The sequence below is a fragment of the Erpetoichthys calabaricus genome, chromosome 5 (genome assembly GCF_900747795.2).
Source record: "Erpetoichthys calabaricus chromosome 5, fErpCal1.3, whole genome shotgun sequence".
NCBI lineage: Eukaryota > Metazoa > Chordata > Cladistia > Polypteriformes > Polypteridae > Erpetoichthys > Erpetoichthys calabaricus.
Genome location: NC_041398.2, coordinates 136,093,975 through 136,117,713, shown reverse-complemented (window position 1 = coordinate 136,117,713; position 23,739 = coordinate 136,093,975). Strand labels below are relative to the sequence as shown.

Sequence of the window (23,739 nt, the reverse complement as noted above, 5' to 3'; positions counted from 1 at the left end):
TCGGCACTGATTCTTACAGAAATAGATTGTCTTGCATGTCGGTTGAAAAAAGAACTTGCTGACCGTAAACACTCTAAAATACCTGACAAACACAATCATTAATTCATTTAAGACATGGAAACGAACTGATATATATCTATTGTTGTTGTTTTCTTGTTGTTGCTGCTCCTTCAGCTGCTGCCGCACTTTCGGCAATGAGGATACAGTTGGTGATCACTTCCTGAAGGAAGTAAAGCTTTATTTCATATGCGGCCAGGAAAGGAAGCAGTAAAGATTTCAATTTGTAACTTAAATATGGTCAGGTGTAAACAAACAAATTCACATCTCCAGTGAAGGATTGAGAGAATGCAGCCTTCCGGACACTTGCTGGAAATCTTCGCTTAAGACGAAAAAAATTTGAACGCAATCTCAGATGAGTACCCCTTCAGATTTGGGCTGGAAATAAACCTCAATGAGTTTCAAGGATCCGTGAAGATTGATTTTATACGTTAGTGTGAAATGTTTCTTTGCGTTGAATTCCGCAACTCTTCCGGCGTTTGGAATGTGGAATTTATTTTCTACAATTTTCAGAATATTTCATTCTCACGTATGTCAGAAACAAAAAGAAACAAAAATTCCTTGCAAATCTGTGAAGCTCTTGATTTCTTTAGAATTATATTCCTTCGAGAAATTTGCTTTGAAACAGAAATTGCAAATTTTGCAGCACAAAGCAGTCACACTCGCCAGGCGTGCTATCCGCTGGCTTGTTGGTCTAGGGGTATGATTCTCGCTTTGGGTGCGAGAGGTCCCGGGTTCAAATCCCGGACAAGCCCATCTTCCTTTACCCACGTTGACTCTTGTCCTAGTGCTTCAATTCGGTTGCGTTCTCTGTATTTTCACGCAAAGTCTGAGCGACATGGAAAACGGTTGTCCACCTATAACACTTTGCCTGTGTTTTGTGCTTCCACTACACAAATTGACCTTAACCTAAGAAAAATCTTTGTGCCACTCAAGACGCAGATTGTAGGCAACTGTTATCTTCAAGAGTATCCTGTAAAGCCTTGAAAAATTAACTCTTGAAATGCGTGAAGAGAAATAACCTTCCAAACCCGACGTGGGACATTAAAGGAACACTTGCTGTGATGGCTTGTTGGTCTAGGGGTATGATTCTCGCTTAGGGTGCGAGAGGTCCCGGGTTCAAATCCCGGACAAGCCCACCTTTGCTTCTTCCTTTGCAATTTGCCTTTTCCAGAAAAGGTGGGAATCACCCCAGGAAGCTTCTGAATGGCTTAGGAAAGACGGTGCTTCCACGTTTCGCGTACCAGATGCACCTGACAAAACGGACACATTCAAAAGCGAGAACCTTAAAGAAACTCCTCTTCCCATTGCTGCCGTGTTGTTACGTTCATGGCATGGTTCATCCTAAAGAAATGCTTTTCCTTGGTGAAATGGTAGAAAACGACTCCTTACCTGGAATGATTGAAAATACTGGAGCTTCATCTGTTCTTGATGCCGCTGCCGCCTAGAACTTGGAGGAAATGTTTGCTGATTTTTGCTGAAAGCAGTGTAAAACTTCACACAAAGGAAGACAATTGTCTGATGGCAAAATTGATTTCAACTTTCAGCGTTCCAATTCAAGAAGCAAAAGTTCTGTACGAACCGTAAATTTTAAAACACTGCCGGTGAGGCCCCGCTTCAGCTGTTCTTTGGCTTGTTGGTCTAGGGATATGATTCTCGCTTCGGGTGCGAGAGGTCCCGGGTTCAAATCCCGGACAGGCCCTTCTTAGTTTGTTTGTTTGCAATTAATATCGGACAGTACATAAGTTACGTTTCAGAGATACTTTGGAATGCTGAAAGTTCCACGTACCGTTCCAGTCTACTAAATAATTAGGCAGAGCAATAGAATGAGAAACAGCAACAGAAAAATTTTTTTCCCGGTGCCGTCGGCGTTTCTTCGCCGGTACATGTCAATTTCGGCACTGATTCTTACAGAAATAGTTTGTCTTGCATGTCGGTTGAAAAAAGAACTTGCTGACCGTAAACACTCTAAAATACCTGACAAACACAATCATTAATTCATTTAAGACATGGAAACGAACTGATATATATCTATTGTTGTTGTTTTCTTGTTGTTGCTGCTCCTTCAGCTGCTGCCGCACTTTCGGCAATGAGGATACAGTTGGTGATCACTTCCTGAAGGAAGTAAAGCTTTATTTCATATGCGGCCAGGAAAGGAAGCAGTAAAGAATTTCAATTTGTAACTTAAATATGGTCAGGTGTAAACAAACAAATTCACATCTCCACTGAAGGATTGAGAGAATGCAGCCTTCCGGACACTTGCTGGAAATCTTCGCTTAAGACGAAAAAAATTTGAACGCAATCTCAGATGAGTACCCCTTCAGATTTGGGCTGGAAATAAACCTCAATGAGTTTCAAGGATCCGTGAAGATTGATTGTATACGTTAGTGTGAAATGTTTCTTTGCATTGAATTTCGCAACTCTGCCGGCGTTTGGAATGTGGAATTTATTTTCTACAATTTTCAGAATATTTCATTCTCACGTATGTCAGAAACAAAAAGAAACAAAAATTCCTTGCAAATCTGTGAAGCTCTTGATTTCTTTAGAATTATATTCCTTCGAGAAATTTGCTTTGAAATAGAAATTGCAAATTTTGCAGCACAAAGCAGTCACACTCGCCAGACGTGCTATCCGCTGGCTTGTTGGTCTAGGGGTATGATTCTCGCTTCGGGTGCGAGAGGTCCCGGGTTCAAATCCCGGACAGGCCCTTCTTAGTTTGTTTGTTTGCGATTAATATCGGACAGTACATAAGTTACGTTTCAGAGATAGTTTGGAATGCTGAAAGTTCCACGTACCGTTCCAGTCTACTAAATAATTAGGCAGAGCAATAGAATGAGAAACAGCAACAGAAAAATTTTCTTCCCGCTGCCGTCGGCGTTTCTTCGCCGGTACATGTCAATTTCGGCACTGATTCTTACAGAAATAGTTTGTCTTGCATGTCGGTTGAAAAAAGAACTTGCTGACCGTAAACACTCTAAAATACCTGACAAACACAATCATTAATTCATTTAAGACATGGAAACGAACTGATATATATCTATTGTTGTTGTTTTCTTGTTGTTGCTGCTCCTTCAGCTGCTGCCGCACTTTCGGCAATGAGGATACAGTTGGTGATCACTTCCTGAAGGAAGTAAAGCTTTATTTCATATGCGGCCAGGAAAGGAAGCAGTAAAGAATTTCAATTTGTAACTTAAATATGGTCAGGTGTAAACAAACAAATTCACATCTCCAGTGAAGGATTGAGAGAATGCAGCCTTCCGGACACTTGCTGGAAATCTTCGCTTAAGACGAAAAAAATTTGAACGCAATCTCAGATGAGTACCCCTTCAGATTTGGGCTGGAAATAAACCTCAATGAGTTTCAAGGATCCGTGAAGATTGATTTTATACGTTAGTGTGAAATGTTTCTTTGCGTTGAATTTCGCAACTCTGCCGGCGTTTGGAATGTGGAATTTATTTTCTACAATTTTCGGAATATTTCATTCTCACGTATGTCAGAAACAAAAAGAAACAAAAATTCCTTGCAAATCTGTGAAGCTCTTGATTTCTTTAGAATTATATTCCTTCGAGAAATTTGCTTTGAAACAGAAATTGCAAATTTTGCAGCACAAAGCAGTCACACTCGCCAGGCGTGCTATCCGCTGGCTTGTTGGTCTAGGGGTATGATTCTCGCTTTGGGTGCGAGAGGTCCCGGGTTCAAATCCCGGACAAGCCCATCTTCCTTTACCCACGTTAACTCTTGTCCTAGTGCTTCAATTCGGTTGCGTTCTCTGCATTTCCGCGCAAAGTCTGAGCGACATGCAAAACGGTTGTCGACCTATAACACTTTGCCTCTGTTTTGTGCTTCCACTACACAAATTGACCTTAACCTAAGAAAAATCTTTGTGCCACTCAAGACGCAGATTGTAGGCAACTGTTATCTTCAAGAGTATCCTGTAAAGCCTTGAAAAATTAACTCTTGAAATGCGTGAAGAGAAATAACCTTCCAAACCCGACGTGGGACATTAAAGGAACACTTGCTGTGATGGCTTGTTGGTCTAGGGGTATGATTCTCGCTTAGGGTGCGAGAGGTCCCGGGTTCAAATCCCGGACAAGCCCACCTTTGCTTCTTCCTTTGCAATTTGCCTCTTCCAGAAAAGGTGGGAATCACCCCAGGAAGCTTCTGAATGGCTTAGGAAAGACGGTGCTTCCACGTTTCGCGTACCAGATGCACCTGACAAAACGGACACATTCAAAAGCGAGAACCTTAAAGAAACTCCTCTTCCCATTGCTGCCGTGTTGTTACGTTCATGGCATGGTTCATCCTAAAGAAATGCTTTTCCTTGGTGAAATGGTAGAAAACGACTCCTTACCTGGAATGATTGAAAATACTGGAGCTTCATCTGTTCTTGATGCCGCTGCTGCCTAGAACTTGGAGGAAATGTTTGCTGATTTTTGCTGAAAGCAGTGTAAAACTTCACACAAAGGAAGACAATTGTCTGATGGCAAAATTGATTTCAACTTTCAGCGTTCCAATTCAAGAAGCAAAAGTTCCGTACGAACCGTAAATTTTAAAACACTGCCGGTGAGGCCCCGCTTCAGCCGATCTTTGGCTTGTTGGTCTAGGGGTATGATTCTCGCTTCGGGTGCGAGAGGTCCCGGGTTCAAATCCCGGACAGGCCCTTCTTAGTTTGTTTGTTTGCGATTAATATCGGACAGTACATAAGTTACGTTTCAGAGATAGTTTGGAATGCTGAAAGTTCCACGTACCGTTCCAGTCTACTAAATAATTAGGCAGAGCAATAGAATGAGAAACAGCAACAGAAAAATTTTCTTCCCGCTGCCGTCGGCGTTTCTTCGCCGGTACATGTCAATTTCGGCACTGATTCTTACAGAAATAGTTTGTCTTGCATGTCGGTTGAAAAAAGAACTTGCTGACCGTAAACACTCTAAAATACCTGACAAACACAATCATTACTTCATTTAAGACATGGAAACGAACTGATATATATCTATTGTTGTTGTTTTCTTGTTGTTGCTGCTCCTTCAGCTGCTGCCGCACTTTCGGCAATGAGGATACAGTTGGTGATCACTTCCTGAAGGAAGTAAAGCTTTATTTCATATGCGGCCAGGAAAGGAAGCAGTAAAGAATTTCAATTTGTAACTTAAATATGGTCAGGTGTAAACAAACAAATTCACATCTCCACTGAAGGATTGAGAGAATGCAGCCTTCCGGACACTTGCTGGAAATCTTCGCTTAAGACGAAAAAAATTTGAACGCAATCTCAGATGAGTACCCCTTCAGATTTGGGCTGGAAATAAACCTCAATGAGTTTCAAGGATCCGTGAAGATTGATTTTATACGTTAGTGTGAAATGTTTCTTTGCGTTGAATTTCGCAACTCTGCCGGCGTTTGGAATGTGGAATTTATTTTCTACAATTTTCAGAATATTTCATTCTCACGTATGTCAGAAACAAAAAGAAACAAAAATTCCTTGCAAATCTGTGAAGCTCTTGATTTCTTTAGAATTATATTCCTTCGAGAAATTTGCTTTGAAACAGAAATTGCAAATTTTGCAGCACAAAGCAGTCACACTCGCCAGACGTGCTATCCGCTGGCTTGTTGGTCTAGGGGTATGATTCTCGCTTTGGGTGCGAGAGGTCCCGGGTTCAAATCCCGGACAAGCCCATCTTCCTTTACCCACGTTAACTCTTGTCCTAGTGCTTCAATTCGGTTGCGTTCTCTGCATTTCCGCGCAAAGTCTGAGCGACATGCAAAACGGTTGTCCACCTATAACACTTTGCCTCTGTTTTGTGCTTCCACTACACAAATTGACCTTAACCTAAGAAAAATCTTTGTGCCACTCAAGACGCAGATTGTAGGCAACTGTTATCTTCAAGAGTATCCTGTAAAGCCTTGAAAAATTAACTCTTGAAATGCGTGAAGAGAAATAACCTTCCAAACCCGACGTGGGACATTAAAGGAACACTTGCTGTGATGGCTTGTTGGTCTAGGGGTATGATTCTCGCTTAGGGTGCGAGAGGTCCCGGGTTCAAATCCCGGACAAGCCCACCTTTGCTTCTTCCTTTGCAATTTGCCTCTTCCAGAAAAGGTGGGAATCACCCCAGGAAGCTTCTGAATGGCTTAGGAAAGACGGTGCTTCCACGTTTCGCGTACCAGATGCACCTGACAAAACGGACACATTCAAAAGCGAGAACCTTAAAGAAACTCCTCTTCCCATTGCTGCCGTGTTGTTACGTTCATGGCATGGTTCATCCTAAAGAAATGCTTTTCCTTGGTGAAATGGTAGAAAACGACTCCTTACCTGGAATGATTGAAAATACTGGAGCTTCATCTGTTCTTGATGCCGCTGCTGCCTAGAACTTGGAGGAAATGTTTGCTGATTTTTGCTGAAAGCAGTGTAAAACTTCACACAAAGGAAGACAATTGTCTGATGGCAAAATTGATTTCAACTTTCAGCGTTCCAATTCAAGAAGCAAAAGTTCTGTACGAACCTAAAATTTTAAAACACTGCTGGTGAGGCCCCGCTTCAGCCGATCTTTGGCTTGTTGGTCTAGGGGTATGATTCTCGCTTCGGGTGCGAGAGGTCCCGGGTTCAAATCCCGGACGGGCCCTTCTTAGTTTGTTTGATTGCGATTAATATCGGACAGTACATAAGTTACGTTGCAGAGATAGTTTGGAATGCTGAAAGTTCCACGTACCGTTCCAGTCTACTAAATAATTAGGCAGAGCAATAGAATGAGAAACAGCAACAGAAAAATTTTCTTCCCGCTGCCGTCGGCGTTTCTTCGCCGGTACATGTCAATTTCGGCACTGATTCTTACAGAAATAGTTTGTCTTGCATGTCGGTTGAAAAAAGAACTTGCTGACCGTAAACACTCTAAAATACCTGACAAACACAATCATTAATTCATTTAAGACATGGAAACGAACTGATATATATCTATTGTTGTTGTTTTCTTGTTGTTGCTGCTCCTTCAGCTGCTGCCGCACTTTCGGCAATGAGGATACAGTTGGTGATCACTTCCTGAAGGAAGTAAAGCTTTATTTCATATGCGGCCAGGAAAGGAAGCAGTAAAGAATTTCAATTTGTAACTTAAATATGGTCAGGTGTAAACAAACAAATTCACATCTCCAGTGAAGGATTGAGAGAATGCAGCCTTCCGGACACTTGCTGGAAATCTTCGCTTAAGACGAAAAAAATTTGAACGCAATCTCAGATGAGTACCCCTTCAGATTTGGGCTGGAAATAAACCTCAATGAGTTTCAAGGATCCGTGAAGATTGATTTTATACGTTAGTGTGAAATGTTTCTTTGCGTTGAATTTCGCAACTCTGCCGGCGTTTGGAATGTGGAATTTATTTTCTACAATTTTCAGAATATTTCATTCTCACGTATGTCAGAAACAAAAAGAAACAAAAATTCCTTGCAAATCTGTGAAGCTCTTGATTTCTTTAGAATTATATTCCTTCGAGAAATTTGCTTTGAAACAGAAATTGCAAATTTTGCAGCACAAAGCAGTCACACTCGCCACGCGTGCTATCCGCTGGCTTGTTGGTCTAGGGGTATGATTCTCGCTTTGGGTGCGAGAGGTCCCGGGTTCAAATCCCGGACAAGCCCATCTTCCTTTACCCACGTTAAGTCTTGTCCTAGTGCTTCAATTCGGTTGCGTTCTCTGCATTTCCGCGCAAAGTCTGAGCGACATGCAAAACGGTTGTCGACCTATAACACTTTGCCTCTGTTTTGTGCTTCCACTACACAAATTGACCTTAACCTAACAAAAATCTTTGTGCCACTCAAGACGCAGATTGTAGGCAACTGTTATCTTCAAGAGTATCCTGTAAAGCCTTGAAAAATTAACTCTTGAAATGCGTGAAGAGAAATAACCTTCCAAACCCGACGTGGGACATTAAAGGAACACTTGGTGTGATTGCTTGTTGGTCTAGGGGTATGATTCTCGCTTAGGGTGCGAGAGGTCCCGGGTTCAAATCCCGGACAAGCCCACCTTTGCTTCTTCCTTTGCAATTTGCCTCTTCCAGAAAAGGTGGGAATCACCCCAGGAAGCTTCTGAATGGCTTAGGAAAGACGGTGCTTCCACGTTTCGCGTACCAGATGCACCTGACAAAACGGACACATTCAAAAGCGAGAACCTTAAAGAAACTCCTCTTCCCATTGCTGCCGTGTTGTTACGTTCATGGCATGGTTCATCCTAAAGAAATGCTTTTCCTTGGTGAAATGGTAGAAAACGACTCCTTACCTGGAATGATTGAAAATACTGGAGCTTCATCTGTTCTTGATGCCGCTGCTGCCTAGAACTTGGAGGAAATGTTTGCTGATTTTTGCTGAAAGCAGTGTAAAACTTCACACAAAGGAAGACAATTGTCTGATGGCAAAATTGATTTCAACTTTCAGCGTTCCAATTCAAGAAGCAAAAGTTCCGTACGAACCGTAAATTTTAAAACACTGCCGGTGAGGCCCCGCTTCAGCCGATCTTTGGCTTGTTGGTCTAGGGGTATGATTCTCGCTTCGGGTGCGAGAGGTCCCGGGTTCAAATCCCGGACAGGCCCTTCTTAGTTTGTTTGTTTGCGATTAATATCGGACAGTACATAAGTTACGTTTCAGAGATAGTTTGGAATGCTGAAAGTTCCACGTACCGTTCCAGTCTACTAAATAATTAGGCAGAGCAATAGAATGAGAAACAGCAACAGAAAAATTTTCTTCCCGCTGCCGTCGGCGTTTCTTCGCCGGTACATGTCAATTTCGGCACTGATTTTTACAGAAATAGTTTGTCTTGCATGTCGGTTGAAAAAAGAACTTGCTGACCGTAAACACTCTAAAATACCTGACAAACACAATCATTAATTCATTTAAGACATGGAAACGAACTGATATATATCTATTGTTGTTGTTTTCTTGTTGTTGCTGCTCCTTCAGCTGCTGCCGCACTTTCGGCAATGAGGATACAGTTGGTGATCACTTCCTGAAGGAAGTAAAGCTTTATTTCATATGCGGCCAGGAAAGGAAGCAGTAAAGAATTTCAATTTGTAACTTAAATATGGTCAGGTGTAAACTTATTATTTTCTACAATTTTCAAATCCCGGACAAGCCCATCTTCCTTTACCCACGTTAACTCTTGTCCTAGTGCTTCAATTCGGTTGCGTTCTTTGCATTTCCGCGCAAAGTCTGAGCGACATGCAAAACGGTTGTCGACCTATAACACTTTGCCTCTGTTTTGTGCTTCCACTACACAAATTGACCTTAACCTAAGAAAAATCTTTGTGCCACTCAAGACGCAGATTGTAGGCAACTGTTATCTTCAAGAGTATCCTGTAAAGCCTTGAAAAATTAACTCTTGAAATGCGTGAAGAGAAATAACCTTCCAAACCCGACGTGGGAAATTAAAGGAACACTTGCTGTGATGGCTTGTTGGTCTAGGGGTATGATTCTCGCTTAGGGTGCGAGAGGTCCCGGGTTCAAATCCCGGACAAGCCCACCTTTGCTTCTTCCTTTGCAATTTGCCTCTTCCAGAAAAGGTGGGAATCACCCCAGGAAGCTTCTGAATGGCTTAGGAAAGACGGTGCTTCCACGTTTCGCGTACCAGATGCACCTGACAAAATGGACACATTCAAAAGCGAGAACCTTAAAGAAACTCCTCTTCCCATTGCTGCCGTGTTGTTACGTTCATGGCATGGTTCATCCTAAAGAAATGCTTTTCCTTGGTGAAATGGTAGAAAACGACTCCTTACCTGGAATGATTGAAAATACTGGAGCTTCATCTGTTCTTGATGCCGCTGCTGCCTAGAACTTGGAGGAAATGTTTGCTGATTTTTGCTGAAAGCAGTGTAAAACTTCACACAAAGGAAGACAATTGTCTGATGGCAAAATTGATTTCAACTTTCAGCGTTCCAATTCAAGAAGCAAAAGTTCCGTACGAACCGTAAATTTTAAAACACTGCCGGTGAGGCCCCGCTTCAGCCGATCTTTGGCTTGTTGGTCTAGGGGTATGATTCTCGCTTCGGGTGCGAGAGGTCCCGGGTTCAAATCCCGGACGGGCCCTTCTTAGTTTGTTTGTTTGCGATTAATATCGGACAGTACATAAGTTACGTTTCAGAGATAGTTTGGAATGCTGAAAGTTCCACGTACCGTTCCAGTCTACTAAATAATTAGGCAGAGCAATAGAATGAGAAACAGCAACAGAAAAATTTTCGTCCCGCTGCCGTCGGCGTTTCTTCGCCGGTACATGTCAATTTCAGCACTGATTTTTACAGAAATAGTTTGTCTTGCATGTCGGTTGAAAAAAGAACTTGCTGACCGTAAACACTCTAAAATACCTGACAAACACAATCATTAATTCATTTAAGACATGGAAACGAACTGATATATATCTATTGTTGTTGTTTTCTTGTTGTTGCTGCTCCTTCAGCTGCTGCCGCACTTTCGGCCATGAGGATACAGTTGGTGATCACTTCCTGAAGGAAGTAAAGCTTTATTTCATATGCGGCCAGGAAAGGAAGCAGTAAAGAATTTCAATTTGTAACTTAAATATGGTCAGGTGTAAACAAACAAATTCACATCTCCACTGAAGGATTGAGAGAATGCAGCCTTCCGGACACTTGCTGGAAATCTTCGCTTAAGACGAAAAAAATTTGAACGCAATCTCAGATGAGTACCCCTTCAGATTTGGGCTGGAAATAAACCTCAATGAGTTTCAAGGATCCGTGAAGATTGATTTTATACGTTAGTGTGAAATGTTTCTTTGCGTTGAATTTCGCAACTCTGCCGGCGTTTGGAATGTGGAATTTATTTTCTACAATTTTCAGAATATTTCATTCTCACGTATGTCAGAAACAAAAAGAAACAAAAATTCCTTGCAAATCTGTGAAGCTCTTGATTTCTTTAGAATTATATTCCTTCGAGAAATTTGCTTTGAAACAGAAATTGCAAATTTTGCAGCACAAAGCAGTCACACTAGCCAGGTATGCTATCCGCTGGCTTGTTGGTCTAGGGGTATGATTCTCGCTTTGGGTGCGAGAGGTCCCGGGTTCAAATCCCGGACAAGCCCATCTTCCTTTACCCACGTTAACTCTTGTCCTAGTGCTTCAATTCGGTTGCGTTCTCTGCATTTCCACGCAAAGTCTGAGCGACATGCAAAACGGTTGTCCACCTATAACACTTTGCCTCTGTTTTGTGCTTCCACTACACAAATTGACCTTAACCTAAGAAAAATCTTTGTGCCACTCAAGACGCAGATTGTAGGCAACTGTTATCTTCAAGAGTATCCTGTAAAGCCTTGAAAAATTAACTCTTGAAATGCGTGAAGAGAAATAACCTTCCAAACCCGACGTGGGACATTAAAGGAACACTTGCTGTGATGGCTTGTTGGTCTAGGGGTATGATTCTCGCTTAGGGTGCGAGAGGTCCCGGGTTCAAATCCCGGACAAGCCCACCTTTGCTTCTTCCTTTGCAATTTGCCTCTTCCAGAAAAGGTGGGAATCACCCCAGGAAGCTTCTGAATGGCTTAGGAAAGACGGTGCTTCCACGTTTCACGTACCAGATGCACCTGACAAAACGGACACATTCAAAAGCGAGAACCTTAAAGAAACTCCTCTTCCCATTGCTGCCGTGTTGTTACGTTCATGGCATGGTTCATCCTAAAGAAATGCTTTTCCTTGGTGAAATGGTAGAAAACGACTCCTTCCCTGGAATGATTGAAAATACTGGAGCTTCATCTGTTCTTGATGCCGCTGCCGCCTAGAACTTGGAGGAAATGTTTGCTGATTTTTGCTGAAAGCAGTGTAAAACTTCACACAAAGGAAGACAATTGTCTGATGGCAAAATTGATTTCAACTTTCAGCGTTCCAATTCAAGAAGCAAAAGTTCTGTACGAACCGTAAATTTTAAAACACTGCCGGTGAGGCCCCGCTTCATCTGATCTTTGGCTTGTTGGTCTAGGGGTATGATTCTCGCTTCGGGTGCGAGAGGTCCCGGGTTCAAATCCCGGACAGGCCCTTCTTAGTTTGTTTGTTTGCGATTAATATCGGACAGTACATAAGTTACGTTTCAGAGATACTTTGGAATGCTGAAAGTTCCACGTACCGTTCCAGTCTACTAAATAATTAGGCAGAGCAATAGAATGAGAAACAGCAACAGAAAAATTTTTTTCCCGCTGCCGTCGGCGTTTCTTCGCCGGTACATGTCAATTTCGGCACTGATTCTTACAGAAATAGTTTGTCTTGCATGTCGGTTGAAAAAAGAACTTGCTGACCGTAAACACTCTAAAATACCTGACAAACACAATCATTAATTCATTTAAGACATGGAAACGAACTGATATATATCTATTGTTGTTGTTTTCTTGTTGTTGCTGCTCCTTCAGCTGCTGCCGCACTTTCGGCAATGAGGATACAGTTGGTGATCACTTCCTGAAGGAAGTAAAGCTTTATTTCATATGCGGCCAGGAAAGGAAGCAGTAAAGAATTTCAATTTGTAACTTAAATATGGTCAGGTGTAAACAAACAAATTCACATCTCCACTGAAGGATTGAGAGAATGCAGCCTTCCGGACACTTGCTGGAAATCTTCGCTTAAGACGAAAAAAATTTGAACGCAATCTCAGATGAGTACCCCTTCAGATTTGGGCTGGAAATAAACCTCAATGAGTTTCAAGGATCCGTGAAGATTGATTTTATACGTTAGTGTGAAATGTTTCTTTGCATTGAATTTCGCAACTCTGCCGGCGTTTGGAATGTGGAATTTATTTTCTACAATTTTCAGAATATTTCATTCTCACGTATGTCAGAAACAAAAAGAAACAAAAATTCCTTGCAAATCTGTGAAGCTCTTGATTTCTTTAGAATTATATTCCTTCGAGAAATTTGCTTTGAAATAGAAATTGCAAATTTTGCAGCACAAAGCAGTCACACTCGCCAGACGTGCTATCCGCTGGCTTGTTGGTCTAGGGGTATGATTCTCGCTTTGGGTGCGAGAGGTCCCGGGTTCAAATCCCGGACAGGCCCTTCTTAGTTTGTTTGTTTGCGATTAATATCGGACAGTACATAAGTTACGTTTCAGAGATAGTTTGGAATGCTGAAAGTTCCACGTACCGTTCCAGTCTACTAAATAATTAGGCAGAGCAATAGAATGAGAAACGGCAACAGAAAAATTTTCTTCCCGCTGCCGTCGGCGTTTCTTCGCCGGTACATGTCAATTTCGGCACTGATTCTTACAGAAATAGTTTGTCTTGCATGTCGGTTGAAAAAAGAACTTGCTGACCGTAAACACTCTAAAATACCTGACAAACACAATCATTAATTCATTTAAGATATGGAAACGAACTGATATATATCTATTGTTGTTGTTTTCTTGTTGTTGCGGCTCCTTCAGCTGCTGCCGCACTTTCGGCAATGAGGATACAGTTGGTGATCACTTCCTGAAGGAAGTAAAGCTTTATTTCATATGCGGCCAGGAAAGGAAGCAGTAAAGAATTTCAATTTGTAACTTAAATATGGTCAGGTGTAAACAAACAAATTCACATCTCCACTGAAGGATTGAGAGAATGCAGCCTTCCGGACACTTGCTGGAAATCTTCGCTTAAGACGAAAAAAATTTGAACGCAATCTCAGATGAGTACCCCTTCAGATTTGGGCTGGAAATAAACCTCAATGAGTTTCAAGGATCCGTGAAGATTGATTTTATACGTTAGTGTGAAATGTTTCTTTGCGTTGAATTTCGCAACTCTGCCGGCGTTTGGAATGTGGAATTTATTTTCTACAATTTGCAGAATATTTCATTCTCACGTATGTCAGAAACAAAAAGAAACAAAAATTCCTTGCAAATCTGTGAAGCTCTTGATTTCTTTAGAATTATATTCCTTCGAGAAATTTGCTTTGAAACAGAAATTGCAAATTTTGCAGCACAAAGCAGTCACACTCGCCAGGCGTGCTATCCGCTGGCTTGTTGGTCTAGGGGTATGATTCTCGCTTTGGGTGCGAGAGGTCCCGGGTTCAAATCCCGGACAAGCCCATCTTCCTTTACCCACGTTAACTCTTGTCCTAGTGCTTCAATTCGGTTGCGTTCTCTGTATTTCCACGCAAAGTCTGAGCGACATGCAAAACGGTTGTCCACCTATAACACTTTGCCTGTGTTTTGTGCTTCCACTACACAAATTGACCTTAACCTAAGAAAAATCTTTGTGCCACTCAAGACGCAGATTGTAGGCAACTGTTATCTTCAAGAGTATCCTGTAAAGCCTTGAAAAATTAACTCTTGAAATGCGTGAAGAGAAATAACCTTCCAAACCCGACGTGGGACATTAAAGGAACACTTGCTGTGATGGCTTGTTGGTCTAGGGGTATGATTCTCGCTTAGGGTGCGAGAGGTCCCGGGTTCAAATCCCGGACAAGCCCACCTTTGCTTCTTCCTTTGCAATTTGCCTCTTCCAGAAAAGGTGGGAATCACCCCAGGAAGCTTCTGAATGGCTTAGGAAAGACGGTGCTTCCACGTTTCGCGTACCAGATGCACCTGACAAAACGGACACATTCAAAAGCGAGAACCTTAAAGAAACTCCTCTTCCCATTGCTGCCGTGTTGTTACGTTCATGGCATGGTTCATCCTAAAGAAATGCTTTTCCTTGGTGAAATGGTAGAAAAAGACTCCTTACTTGGAATGATTGAAAATACTGGAGCTTCATCTGTTCTTGATGCCGCTGCTGCCTAGAACTTGGAGGAAATGTTTGCTGATTTTTGCTGAAAGCAGTGTAAAACTTCACACAAAGGAAGACAATTGTCTGATGGCAAAATTGATTTCAACTTTCAGCGTTCCAATTCAAGAAGCAAAAGTTCCGTACGAACCGTAAATTTTAAAACACTGCCGGTGAGGCCCCGCTTCAGCTGATCTTTGGCTTGTTGGTCTAGGGGTATGATTCTCGCTTCGGGTGCGAGAGGTCCCGGGTTCAAATCCCGGACAGGCCCTTCTTAGTTTGTTTGTTTGCGATTAATATCGGACAGTACATAAGTTACGTTTCAGAGATAGTTTGGAATGCTGAAAGTTCCACGTACCGTTCCAGTCTACTAAATAATTAGGCAGAGCAATAGAATGAGAAACAGCAACAGAAGAATTTTCTTCCCGCTGCCGTCGGCGTTTCTTCGCCGGTACATGTCAATTTCGGCACTGATTCTTACAGAAATAGTTTGTCTTGCATGTCGGTTGAAAAAAGAACTTGCTGACCGTAAACACTCTAAAATACCTGACAAACACAATCATTAATTCATTTAAGACATGGAAACGAACTGATATATATCTATTGTTGTTGTTTTCTTGTTGTTGCTGCTCCTTCAGCTGCTGCCGCACTTTCGGCAATGAGGATACAGTTGGTGATCACTTCCTGAAGGAAGTAAAGCTTTATTTCATATGCGGCCAGGAAAGGAAGCAGTAAAGAATTTCAATTTGTAACTTAAATATGGTCAGGTGTAAACAAACAAATTCACATCTCCACTGAAGGATTGAGAGAATGCAGCCTTCCGGACACTTGCTGGAAATCTTCGCTTAAGACGAAAAAAATTTGAACGCAATCTCAGATGAGTACCCCTTCAGATTTGGGCTGGAAATAAACCTCAATGAGTTTCATGGATCCGTGAAGATTGATTGTATACGTTAGTGTGAAATGTTTCTTTGCATTGAATTTCGCAACTCTGCCGGCGTTTGGAATGTGGAATTTATTTTCTACAATTTTCAGAATATTTCATTCTCACGTATGTCAGAAACAAAAAGAAACAAAAATTCCTTGCAAATCTGTGAAGCTCTTGATTTCTTTAGAATTATATTCCTTCGAGAAATTTGCTTTGAAACAGAAATTGCAAATTTTGCAGCACAAAGCAGTCACACTCGCCAGGCGTGCTATCCGCTGGCTTGTTGGTCTAGGGGTATGATTCTCGCTTTGGGTGCGAGAGGTCCCGGGTTCAAATCCCGGACAAGCCCATCTTCCTTTACCCACATTAACTCTTGTCCTAGTGCTTCAATTCGGTTGCGTTCTCTGTATTTCCGCGCAAAGTCTGAGCGACATGCAAAACGGTTGTCGACCTATAACACTTTGCCTCTGTTTTGTGCTTCCACTACACAAATTGACCTTAACCTAACAAAAATCTTTGTGCCACTCAAGACGCAGATTGTAGGCAACTGTTATCTTCAAGAGTATCCTGTAAAGCCTTGAAAAATTAACTCTTGAAATGCGTGAAGAGAAATAACCTTCCAAACCCGACGTGGGACATTAAAGGAACACTTGCTGTGATGGCTTGTTGGTCTAGGGGTATGATTCTCGCTTAGGGTGCGAGAGGTCCCGGGTTCAAATCCCGGACAAGCCCACCTTTGCTTCTTCCTTTGCAATTTGCCTTTTCCAGAAAAGGTGGGAATCACCCCAGGAAGCTTCTGAATGGCTTAGGAAAGACGGTGCTTCCACGTTTCGCGTACCAGATGCACCTGAGAAAACGGACACATTCAAAAGCGAGAACCTTAAAGAAACTCCTCTTCCCATTGCTGCCGTGTTGTTACGTTCATGGCATGGTTCATCCTAAAGAAATGCTTTTCCTTGGTGAAATGGTAGAAAACGACTCCTTACCTGGAATGATTGAAAATACTGGAGCTTCATCTGTTCTTGATGCCGCTGCCGCCTAGAACTTGGAGGAAATGTTTGCTGATTTTTGCTGAAAGCAGTGTAAAACTTCACACAAAGGAAGACAATTGTCTGATGGCAAAATTGATTTCAACTTTCAGCGTTCCAATTCAAGAAGCAAAAGTTCTGTACGAACCGTAAATTTTATAACACTGCCGGTGAGGCCCCGCTTCAGCTGTTCTTTGGCTTGTTGGTCTAGGGGTATGATTCTCGCTTCGGGTGCGAGAGGTCTCGTTTTCAAATCCCGGACAGGCCCTTCTTAGTTTGTTTGTTTGCGATTAATATCGGACAGTACATAAGTTAAGTTTCAGAGATAGTTTGGAATGCTGAAAGTTCCACGTACCGTTCCAGTCTACTAAATAATTAGGCAGAGCAATAGAATGAGAAACAGCAACAGAAAAATTTTTTTCCCGGTGCCGTCGGCGTTTCTTCGCCGGTACATGTCAATTTCGGCACTGATTCTTACAGAAATAGTTTGTCTTGCATGTCGGTTGAAAAAAGAACTTGCTGACCGTAAACACTCTAAAATACCTGACAAACACAATCATTAATTCATTTAAGACATGGAAACGAACTGATATATATCTATTGTTGTTGTTTTCTTGTTGTTGCTGCTCCTTCAGCTGCTGCCGCACTTTCGGCAATGAGGATACAGTTGGTGATCACTTCCTGAAGGAAGTAAAGCTTTATTTCATATGCGGCCAGGAAAGGAAGCAGTAAAGAATTTCAATTTGTAACTTAAATATGGTCAGGTGTAAACAAACAAATTCACATCTCCACTGAAGGATTGAGAGAATGCAGCCTTCCGGACACTTGCTGGAAATCTTCGCTTAAGACGAAAAAAATTTGAACGCAATCTCAGATGAGTACCCCTTCAGATTTGGGCTGGAAATAAACCTCAATGAGTTTCATGGATCCGTGAAGATTGATTGTATACGTTAGTGTGAAATGTTTCTTTGCGTTGAATTTCGCAACTCTGCCGGCGTTTGGAATGTGGAATTTATTTTCTACAATTTTCAGAATATTTCATTCTCACGTATGTCAGAAACAAAAAGAAACAAAAATTCCTTGCAAATCTGTGAAGCTCTTGATTTCTTTAGAATTATATTCCTTCGAGAAATTTGCTTTGAAATAGAAATTGCAAATTTTGCAGCACAAAGCAGTCACACTCGCCACGCGTGCTATCCGCTGGCTTGTTGGTCTAGGGGTATGATTCTCGCTTTGGGTGCGAGAGGTCCCGGGTTCAAATCCCGGACAAGCCCATCTTCCTTTACCCACGTTAACTCTTGTCCTAGTGCTTCAATTCGGTTGCGTTCTCTGCATTTCCGCGCAAAGTCTGAGCGACATGCAAAACGGTTGTCGACCTATAACACTTTGCCTCTGTTTTGTGCTTCCACTACACAAATTGACCTTAACCTAAGAAAAATCTTTGTGCCACTCAAGACGCAGATTGTAGGCAACTGTTATCTTCAAGAGTATCCTGTAAAGCCTTGAAAAATTAACTCTTGAAATGCGTGAAGAGAAATAACCTTCCAAACCCTACGTGGGACATTAAAGGAACACTTGCTGTGATGGCTTGTTGGTCTAGGGGTATGATTCTCGCTTAGGGTGCGAGAGGTCCCGGGTTCAAATCCCGGACAAGCCCACCTTTGCTACTTCCTTTGCAATTTGCCTCTTCCAAAAAAGGTGGGAATCACCCCAGGAAGCTTCTAAATGGCTTAGGAAAGACGGTGCTTCCACGTTTCGCGTACCAGATGCACCTGACAAAACGGACACATTCAAAAGCGAGAACCTTAAAGAAACTCCTCTTCCCATTGTTGCCGTGTTGTTACGTTCATGGCATGGTTCATCCTAAAGAAATGCTTTTCCTTGGTGAAATGGTAGAAAAAGACTCCTTACTTGGAATGATTGAAAATACTGGAGCTTCATCTGTTCTTGATGCCGCTGCTGCCTAGAACTTGGAGGAAATGTTTGCTGATTTTTGCTGAAAGCAGTGTAAAACTTCACACAAAGGAAGACAATTGTCTGATGGCAAAATTGATTTCAACTTTCAGCGTTCCAATTCAAGAAGCAAAAGTTCCGTACGAACCGTAAATTTTAAAACACTGCCGGTGAGGCCCCGCTTCAGCCGATCTTTGGCTTGTTGGTCTAGGGGTATGATTCTCGCTTCGGGTGCGAGAGGTCCCGGGTTCAAATCCCGGACGGGCCCTTCTTAGTTTGTTTGTTTGCGATTAATATCGGACAGTACATAAGTTACGTTTCAGAGATAGTTTGGAATGCTGAAAGTTCCACGTACCGTTCCAGTCTACTAAATAATTAGGCAGAGCAATAGAATGAGAAACAGCAACAGAAAAATTTTCTTCCCGCTGCCGTCGGCGTTTCTTCGCCGGTACATGTCAATTTCGGCACTGATTCTTACAGAAATAGTTTGTCTTGCATGTCGGTTGAAAAAAGAACTTGCTGACCGTAAACACTCTAAAATACCTGACAAACACAATCATTAATTCATTTAAGACATGGAAACGAACTGATATATATCTATTGTTGTTGTTTTCTTGTTGTTGCTGCTCCTTCAGCTGCTGCCGCACTTTCGGCAATGAGGATACAGTTGGTGATCACTTCCTGAAGGAAGTAAAGCTTTATTTCATATGCGGCCAGGAAAGGAAGCAGTAAAGAATTTCAATTTGTAACTTAAATATGGTCAGGTGTAAACAAACAAATTCACATCTCCACTGAAGGATTGAGAGAATGCAGCCTTCCGGACACTTGCTGGAAATCTTCGCTTAAGACGAAAAAAATTTGAACGCAATCTCAGATGAGTACCCCTTCAGATTTGGGCTGGAAATAAACCTCAATGAGTTTCAAGGATCCGTGAAGATTGATTTTATACGTTAGTGTGAAATGTTTCTTTGCGTTGAATTTCGCAACTCTGCCGGCGTTTGGAATGTGGAATTTATTTTCTACAATTTTCGGAATATTTCATTCTCACGTATGTCAGAAACAAAAAGAAACAAAAATTCCTTGCAAATCTGTGAAGCTCTTGATTTCTTTAGAATTATATTCCTTCGAGAAATTTGCTTTGAAACAGAAATTGCAAATTTTGCAGCACAAAGCAGTCACACTCGCCAGGCGTGCTATCCGCTGGCTTGTTGGTCTAGGGGTATGATTCTCGCTTTGGGTGCGAGAGGTCCCGGGTTCAAATCCCGGACAAGCCCATCTTCCTTTACCCACGTTAACTGTTGTCCTAGTGCTTCAATTCGGTTGCGTTCTCTGTATTTCCACGCAGTCTGAGCGACATGCAAAACGGTTGTCCACCTATAACACTTTGCCTCTGTTTTGTGCTTCCACTACACAAATTGACCTTAACCTAAGAAAAATCTTTGTGCCACTCAAGACGCAGATTGTAGGCAACTGTTATCTTCAAGAGTATCCTGTAAAGCCTTGAAAAATTAACTCTTGAAATGCGTGAAGAGAAATAACCTTCCAAACCCGACGTGGGACATTAAAGGAACACTTGGTGTGATGGCTTGTTGGTCTAGGGGTATGATTCTCGCTTAGGGTGCGAGAGGTCCCGGGTTCAAATCCCGGACAAGCCCACCTTTGCTTCTTCCTTTGCAATTTGCCTTTTCCAGAAAAGGTGGGAATCACCCCAGGAAGCTTCTGAATGGCTTAGGAAAGACGGTGCTTCCACGTTTCACGTACCAGATGCACCTGACAAAACGGACACATTCAAAAGCGAGAACCTTAAAGAAACTCCTCTTCCCATTGCTGCCGTGTTGTTACGTTCATGGCATGGTTCATCCTAAAGAAATGCTTTTCCTTGGTGAAATGGTAGAAAACGACTCCTTCCCTGGAATGATTGAAAATACTGGAGCTTCATCTGTTCTTGATGCCGCTGCCGCCTAGAACTTGGAGGAAATGTTTGCTGATTTTTGCTGAAAGCAGTGTAAAACTTCACACAAAGGAAGACAATTGTCTGATGGCAAAATTGATTTCAACTTTCAGCGTTCCAATTCAAGAAGCAAAAGTTCTGTACGAACCGTAAATTTTAAAACACTGCCGGTGAGGCCCCGCTTCAGCTGTTCTTTGGCTTGTTGGTCTAGGGGTATGATTCTCGCTTCGGGTGCGAGAGGTCCCGGGTTCAAATCCCGGACAGGCCCTTCTTAGTTTGTTTGTTTGCAATTAATATCGGACAGTACATAAGTTACGTTTCAGAGATACTTTGGAATGCTGAAAGTTCCACGTACCGTTCCAGTCTACTAAATAATTAGGCAGAGCAATAGAATGAGAAACAGCAACAGAAAAATTTTTTTCCCGCTGCCGTCGGCGTTTCTTCGCCGGTACATGTCAATTTCGGCACTGATTCTTACAGAAATAGTTTGTCTTGCATGTCGGTTGAAAAAAGAACTTGCTGACCGTAAACACTCTAAAATACCTGACAAACACAATCATTAATTCATTTAAGACATGGAAACGAACTGATATATATCTATTGTTGTTGTTTTCTTGTTGTTGCTGCTCCTTCAGCTGCTGCCGCACTTTCGGCAATGAGGATACAGTTGGTGATCACTTCCTGAAGGAAGTAAAGCTTTATTTCATATGCGGCCAGGAAAGGAAGCAGTAAAGAATTTCAATTTGTAACTTAAATATGGTCAGGTGTAAACAAACAAATTCACATCTCCACTGAAGGATTGAGAGAATGCAGCCTTCCGGACACTTGCTGGAAATCTTCGCTTAAGACGAAAAAAAATTTGAACGCAATCTCAGATGAGTACCCCCTTCAGATTTGGGCTGGAAATAAACCTCAATGAGTTTCAAGGATCCGTGCAGATTGATTGTATACGTTAGTTTGAAATGTTTCTTTGCATTGAATTTCGCAACTCTGCCGGCGTTTGGAATGTGGAATTTATTTTCTACAATTTTCAGAATATTTCATTCTCACGTATGTCAGAAACAAAAAGAAACAAAAATTCCTTGCAAATCTGTGAAGCTCTTGATTTCTTTAGAATTATATTCCTTCGAGAAATTTGCTTTGAAACAGAAATTGCAAATTTTGCAGCACAAAGCAGTCACACTCGCCAGACGTGCTATCCGCTGGCTTGTTGGTCTAGGGGTATGATTCTCGCTTTGGGTGCGAGAGGTCCCGGGTTCAAATCCCGGACAGGCCCTTCTTAGTTTGTTTGTTTGCGATTAATATCGGACAGTACATAAGTTACGTTTCAGAGATAGTTTGGAATGCTGAAAGTTCCACGTACCGTTCCAGTCTACTAAATAATTAGGCAGAGCAATAGAATGAGAAACAGCAACAGAAAAATTTTCTTCCCGCTGCCGTCGGCGTTTCTTCGCCGGTACATGTCAATTTCGGCACTGATTCTTACAGAAATAGTTTGTCTTGCATGTCGGTTGAAAAAAGAACTTGCTGACCGTAAACACTCTAAAATACCTGACAAACACAATCATTAATTCATTTAAGACATGGAAACGAACTGATATATATCTATTGTTGTTGTTTTCTTGTTGTTGCTGCTCCTTCAGCTGCTGCGGCACTTTCGGCAATGAGGATACAGTTGGTGATCACTTCCTGAAGGAAGTAAAGCTTTATTTCATATGCGGCCAGGAAAGGAAGCAGTAAAGAATTTCAATTTGTAACTTAAATATGGTCAGGTGTAAACAAACAAATTCACATCTCCACTGAAGGATTGAGAGAATGCAGCCTTCCGGACACTTGCTGGAAATCTTCGCTTAAGACGAAAAAAATTTGAACGCAATCTCAGATGAGTACCCCTTCATATTTGGGCTGGAAATAAACCTCAATGAGTTTCAAGGATCCGTGAAGATTGATTTTATACGTTAGTGTGAAATGTTTCTTTGCGTTGAATTTCGCAACTCTCCCGGCGTTTGGAATGTGGAATTTATTTTCTACAATTTGCAGAATATTTCATTCTCACGTATGTCAGAAACAAAAAGAAACAAAAATTCCTTGCAAATCTGTGAAGCTCTTGATTTCTTTAGAATTATATTCCTTCGAGAAATTTGCTTTGAAACAGAAATTGCAAATTTTGCAGCACAAAGCAGTCACACTCGCCAGGCGTGCTATCCGCTGGCTTGTTGGTCTAGGGGTATGATTCTCGCTTTGGGTGCGAGAGGTCCCGGGTTCAAATCCCGGACAAGCCCATCTTCCTTTACCCACGTTAACTCTTGTCCTAGTGCTTCAATTCGGTTGCGTTCTCTGTATTTCCACGCAAAGTCTGAGCGACATGGAAAACGGTTGTCCACCTATAACACTTTGCCTGTGTTTTGTGCTTCCACTACACAAATTGACCTTAACCTAAGAAAAATCTTTGTGCCACTCAAGACGCAGATTGTAGGCAACTGTTATCTTCAAGAGTATCCTGTAAAGCCTTGAAAAATTAACTCTTGAAATGCGTGAAGAGAAATAACCTTCCAAACCCGACGTGGGACATTAAAGGAACACTTGCTGTGATGGCTTGTTGGTCTAGGGGTATGATTCTCGCTTAGGGTGCGAGAGGTCCCGGGTTCAAATCCCGGACAAGCCCACCTTTGCTTCTTCCTTTGCAATTTGCCTTTTCCAGAAAAGGTGGGAATCACCCCAGGAAGCTTCAGAATGGCTTAGGAAAGACGGTGCTTCCACGTTTCGCGTACCAGATGCACCTGACAAAACGGACACATTCAAAAGCGAGAACCTTAAAGAAACTCCTCTTCCCATTGCTGCCGTGTTGTTACGTTCATGGCATGGTTCATCCTAAAGAAATGCTTTTCCTTGGTGAAATGGTAGAAAACGACTCCTTACCTGGAATGATTGAAAATACTGGAGCTTCATCTGTTCTTGATGCCGCTGCCGCCTAGAACTTGGAGGAAATGTTTGCTGATTTTTGCTGAAAGCAGTGTAAAACTTCACACAAAGGAAGACAATTGTCTGATGGCAAAATTGATTTCAACTTTCAGCGTTCCAATTCAAGAAGCAAAAGTTCTGTACGAACCGTAAATTTTAAAACA

General features: G+C 42.0%; 33 non-coding genes across 33 annotated transcripts; all 33 read left to right on the top strand.

Annotated features, from left to right (window-relative positions):
- Nucleotides 1-740: 740 nt before the first annotated feature.
- Nucleotides 741-812, top strand: trnap-ugg (transfer RNA proline (anticodon UGG)). Its single transcript has one exon. It is a non-coding gene; the product is annotated as a tRNA-Pro (tRNA).
- A 311-nt stretch (nt 813-1,123) lies between these two features.
- Nucleotides 1,124-1,195, top strand: trnap-agg (transfer RNA proline (anticodon AGG)). The gene has a single exon. It is a non-coding gene; the product is annotated as a tRNA-Pro (tRNA).
- A 492-nt stretch (nt 1,196-1,687) lies between these two features.
- Nucleotides 1,688-1,759, top strand: trnap-cgg (transfer RNA proline (anticodon CGG)). Its single transcript has one exon. It is a non-coding gene; the product is annotated as a tRNA-Pro (tRNA).
- Nucleotides 1,760-2,693: 934 nt separating this feature from the next.
- trnap-cgg (transfer RNA proline (anticodon CGG)) lies at nt 2,694-2,765 on the top strand. Its single transcript has one exon. It is a non-coding gene; the product is annotated as a tRNA-Pro (tRNA).
- Nucleotides 2,766-3,699: 934 nt separating this feature from the next.
- On the top strand, nt 3,700-3,771 carry trnap-ugg (transfer RNA proline (anticodon UGG)). Its single transcript has one exon. It is a non-coding gene; the product is annotated as a tRNA-Pro (tRNA).
- A 311-nt stretch (nt 3,772-4,082) lies between these two features.
- On the top strand, nt 4,083-4,154 carry trnap-agg (transfer RNA proline (anticodon AGG)). Its single transcript has one exon. It is a non-coding gene; the product is annotated as a tRNA-Pro (tRNA).
- Nucleotides 4,155-4,646: 492 nt separating this feature from the next.
- Nucleotides 4,647-4,718, top strand: trnap-cgg (transfer RNA proline (anticodon CGG)). The gene has a single exon. It is a non-coding gene; the product is annotated as a tRNA-Pro (tRNA).
- Nucleotides 4,719-5,652: 934 nt separating this feature from the next.
- trnap-ugg (transfer RNA proline (anticodon UGG)) lies at nt 5,653-5,724 on the top strand. Its single transcript has one exon. It is a non-coding gene; the product is annotated as a tRNA-Pro (tRNA).
- Nucleotides 5,725-6,035: 311 nt separating this feature from the next.
- On the top strand, nt 6,036-6,107 carry trnap-agg (transfer RNA proline (anticodon AGG)). Its single transcript has one exon. It is a non-coding gene; the product is annotated as a tRNA-Pro (tRNA).
- Nucleotides 6,108-6,599: 492 nt separating this feature from the next.
- Nucleotides 6,600-6,671, top strand: trnap-cgg (transfer RNA proline (anticodon CGG)). The gene has a single exon. It is a non-coding gene; the product is annotated as a tRNA-Pro (tRNA).
- Nucleotides 6,672-7,605: 934 nt separating this feature from the next.
- Nucleotides 7,606-7,677, top strand: trnap-ugg (transfer RNA proline (anticodon UGG)). The gene has a single exon. It is a non-coding gene; the product is annotated as a tRNA-Pro (tRNA).
- Nucleotides 7,678-7,988: 311 nt separating this feature from the next.
- On the top strand, nt 7,989-8,060 carry trnap-agg (transfer RNA proline (anticodon AGG)). The gene has a single exon. It is a non-coding gene; the product is annotated as a tRNA-Pro (tRNA).
- A 492-nt stretch (nt 8,061-8,552) lies between these two features.
- trnap-cgg (transfer RNA proline (anticodon CGG)) lies at nt 8,553-8,624 on the top strand. Its single transcript has one exon. It is a non-coding gene; the product is annotated as a tRNA-Pro (tRNA).
- Nucleotides 8,625-9,477: 853 nt separating this feature from the next.
- On the top strand, nt 9,478-9,549 carry trnap-agg (transfer RNA proline (anticodon AGG)). The gene has a single exon. It is a non-coding gene; the product is annotated as a tRNA-Pro (tRNA).
- Nucleotides 9,550-10,041: 492 nt separating this feature from the next.
- On the top strand, nt 10,042-10,113 carry trnap-cgg (transfer RNA proline (anticodon CGG)). Its single transcript has one exon. It is a non-coding gene; the product is annotated as a tRNA-Pro (tRNA).
- A 934-nt stretch (nt 10,114-11,047) lies between these two features.
- On the top strand, nt 11,048-11,119 carry trnap-ugg (transfer RNA proline (anticodon UGG)). Its single transcript has one exon. It is a non-coding gene; the product is annotated as a tRNA-Pro (tRNA).
- A 311-nt stretch (nt 11,120-11,430) lies between these two features.
- trnap-agg (transfer RNA proline (anticodon AGG)) lies at nt 11,431-11,502 on the top strand. The gene has a single exon. It is a non-coding gene; the product is annotated as a tRNA-Pro (tRNA).
- Nucleotides 11,503-11,994: 492 nt separating this feature from the next.
- Nucleotides 11,995-12,066, top strand: trnap-cgg (transfer RNA proline (anticodon CGG)). The gene has a single exon. It is a non-coding gene; the product is annotated as a tRNA-Pro (tRNA).
- Nucleotides 12,067-13,000: 934 nt separating this feature from the next.
- trnap-cgg (transfer RNA proline (anticodon CGG)) lies at nt 13,001-13,072 on the top strand. Its single transcript has one exon. It is a non-coding gene; the product is annotated as a tRNA-Pro (tRNA).
- A 934-nt stretch (nt 13,073-14,006) lies between these two features.
- On the top strand, nt 14,007-14,078 carry trnap-ugg (transfer RNA proline (anticodon UGG)). The gene has a single exon. It is a non-coding gene; the product is annotated as a tRNA-Pro (tRNA).
- Nucleotides 14,079-14,389: 311 nt separating this feature from the next.
- On the top strand, nt 14,390-14,461 carry trnap-agg (transfer RNA proline (anticodon AGG)). The gene has a single exon. It is a non-coding gene; the product is annotated as a tRNA-Pro (tRNA).
- Nucleotides 14,462-14,953: 492 nt separating this feature from the next.
- On the top strand, nt 14,954-15,025 carry trnap-cgg (transfer RNA proline (anticodon CGG)). The gene has a single exon. It is a non-coding gene; the product is annotated as a tRNA-Pro (tRNA).
- A 934-nt stretch (nt 15,026-15,959) lies between these two features.
- On the top strand, nt 15,960-16,031 carry trnap-ugg (transfer RNA proline (anticodon UGG)). Its single transcript has one exon. It is a non-coding gene; the product is annotated as a tRNA-Pro (tRNA).
- Nucleotides 16,032-16,342: 311 nt separating this feature from the next.
- trnap-agg (transfer RNA proline (anticodon AGG)) lies at nt 16,343-16,414 on the top strand. The gene has a single exon. It is a non-coding gene; the product is annotated as a tRNA-Pro (tRNA).
- Nucleotides 16,415-17,912: 1,498 nt separating this feature from the next.
- On the top strand, nt 17,913-17,984 carry trnap-ugg (transfer RNA proline (anticodon UGG)). The gene has a single exon. It is a non-coding gene; the product is annotated as a tRNA-Pro (tRNA).
- A 311-nt stretch (nt 17,985-18,295) lies between these two features.
- On the top strand, nt 18,296-18,367 carry trnap-agg (transfer RNA proline (anticodon AGG)). The gene has a single exon. It is a non-coding gene; the product is annotated as a tRNA-Pro (tRNA).
- Nucleotides 18,368-18,859: 492 nt separating this feature from the next.
- Nucleotides 18,860-18,931, top strand: trnap-cgg (transfer RNA proline (anticodon CGG)). The gene has a single exon. It is a non-coding gene; the product is annotated as a tRNA-Pro (tRNA).
- Nucleotides 18,932-19,865: 934 nt separating this feature from the next.
- On the top strand, nt 19,866-19,937 carry trnap-ugg (transfer RNA proline (anticodon UGG)). The gene has a single exon. It is a non-coding gene; the product is annotated as a tRNA-Pro (tRNA).
- Nucleotides 19,938-20,246: 309 nt separating this feature from the next.
- Nucleotides 20,247-20,318, top strand: trnap-agg (transfer RNA proline (anticodon AGG)). The gene has a single exon. It is a non-coding gene; the product is annotated as a tRNA-Pro (tRNA).
- A 492-nt stretch (nt 20,319-20,810) lies between these two features.
- Nucleotides 20,811-20,882, top strand: trnap-cgg (transfer RNA proline (anticodon CGG)). The gene has a single exon. It is a non-coding gene; the product is annotated as a tRNA-Pro (tRNA).
- A 936-nt stretch (nt 20,883-21,818) lies between these two features.
- trnap-ugg (transfer RNA proline (anticodon UGG)) lies at nt 21,819-21,890 on the top strand. The gene has a single exon. It is a non-coding gene; the product is annotated as a tRNA-Pro (tRNA).
- A 934-nt stretch (nt 21,891-22,824) lies between these two features.
- On the top strand, nt 22,825-22,896 carry trnap-ugg (transfer RNA proline (anticodon UGG)). The gene has a single exon. It is a non-coding gene; the product is annotated as a tRNA-Pro (tRNA).
- Nucleotides 22,897-23,207: 311 nt separating this feature from the next.
- On the top strand, nt 23,208-23,279 carry trnap-agg (transfer RNA proline (anticodon AGG)). The gene has a single exon. It is a non-coding gene; the product is annotated as a tRNA-Pro (tRNA).
- The last annotated feature ends 460 nt before the right edge of the window (nt 23,280-23,739 follow it).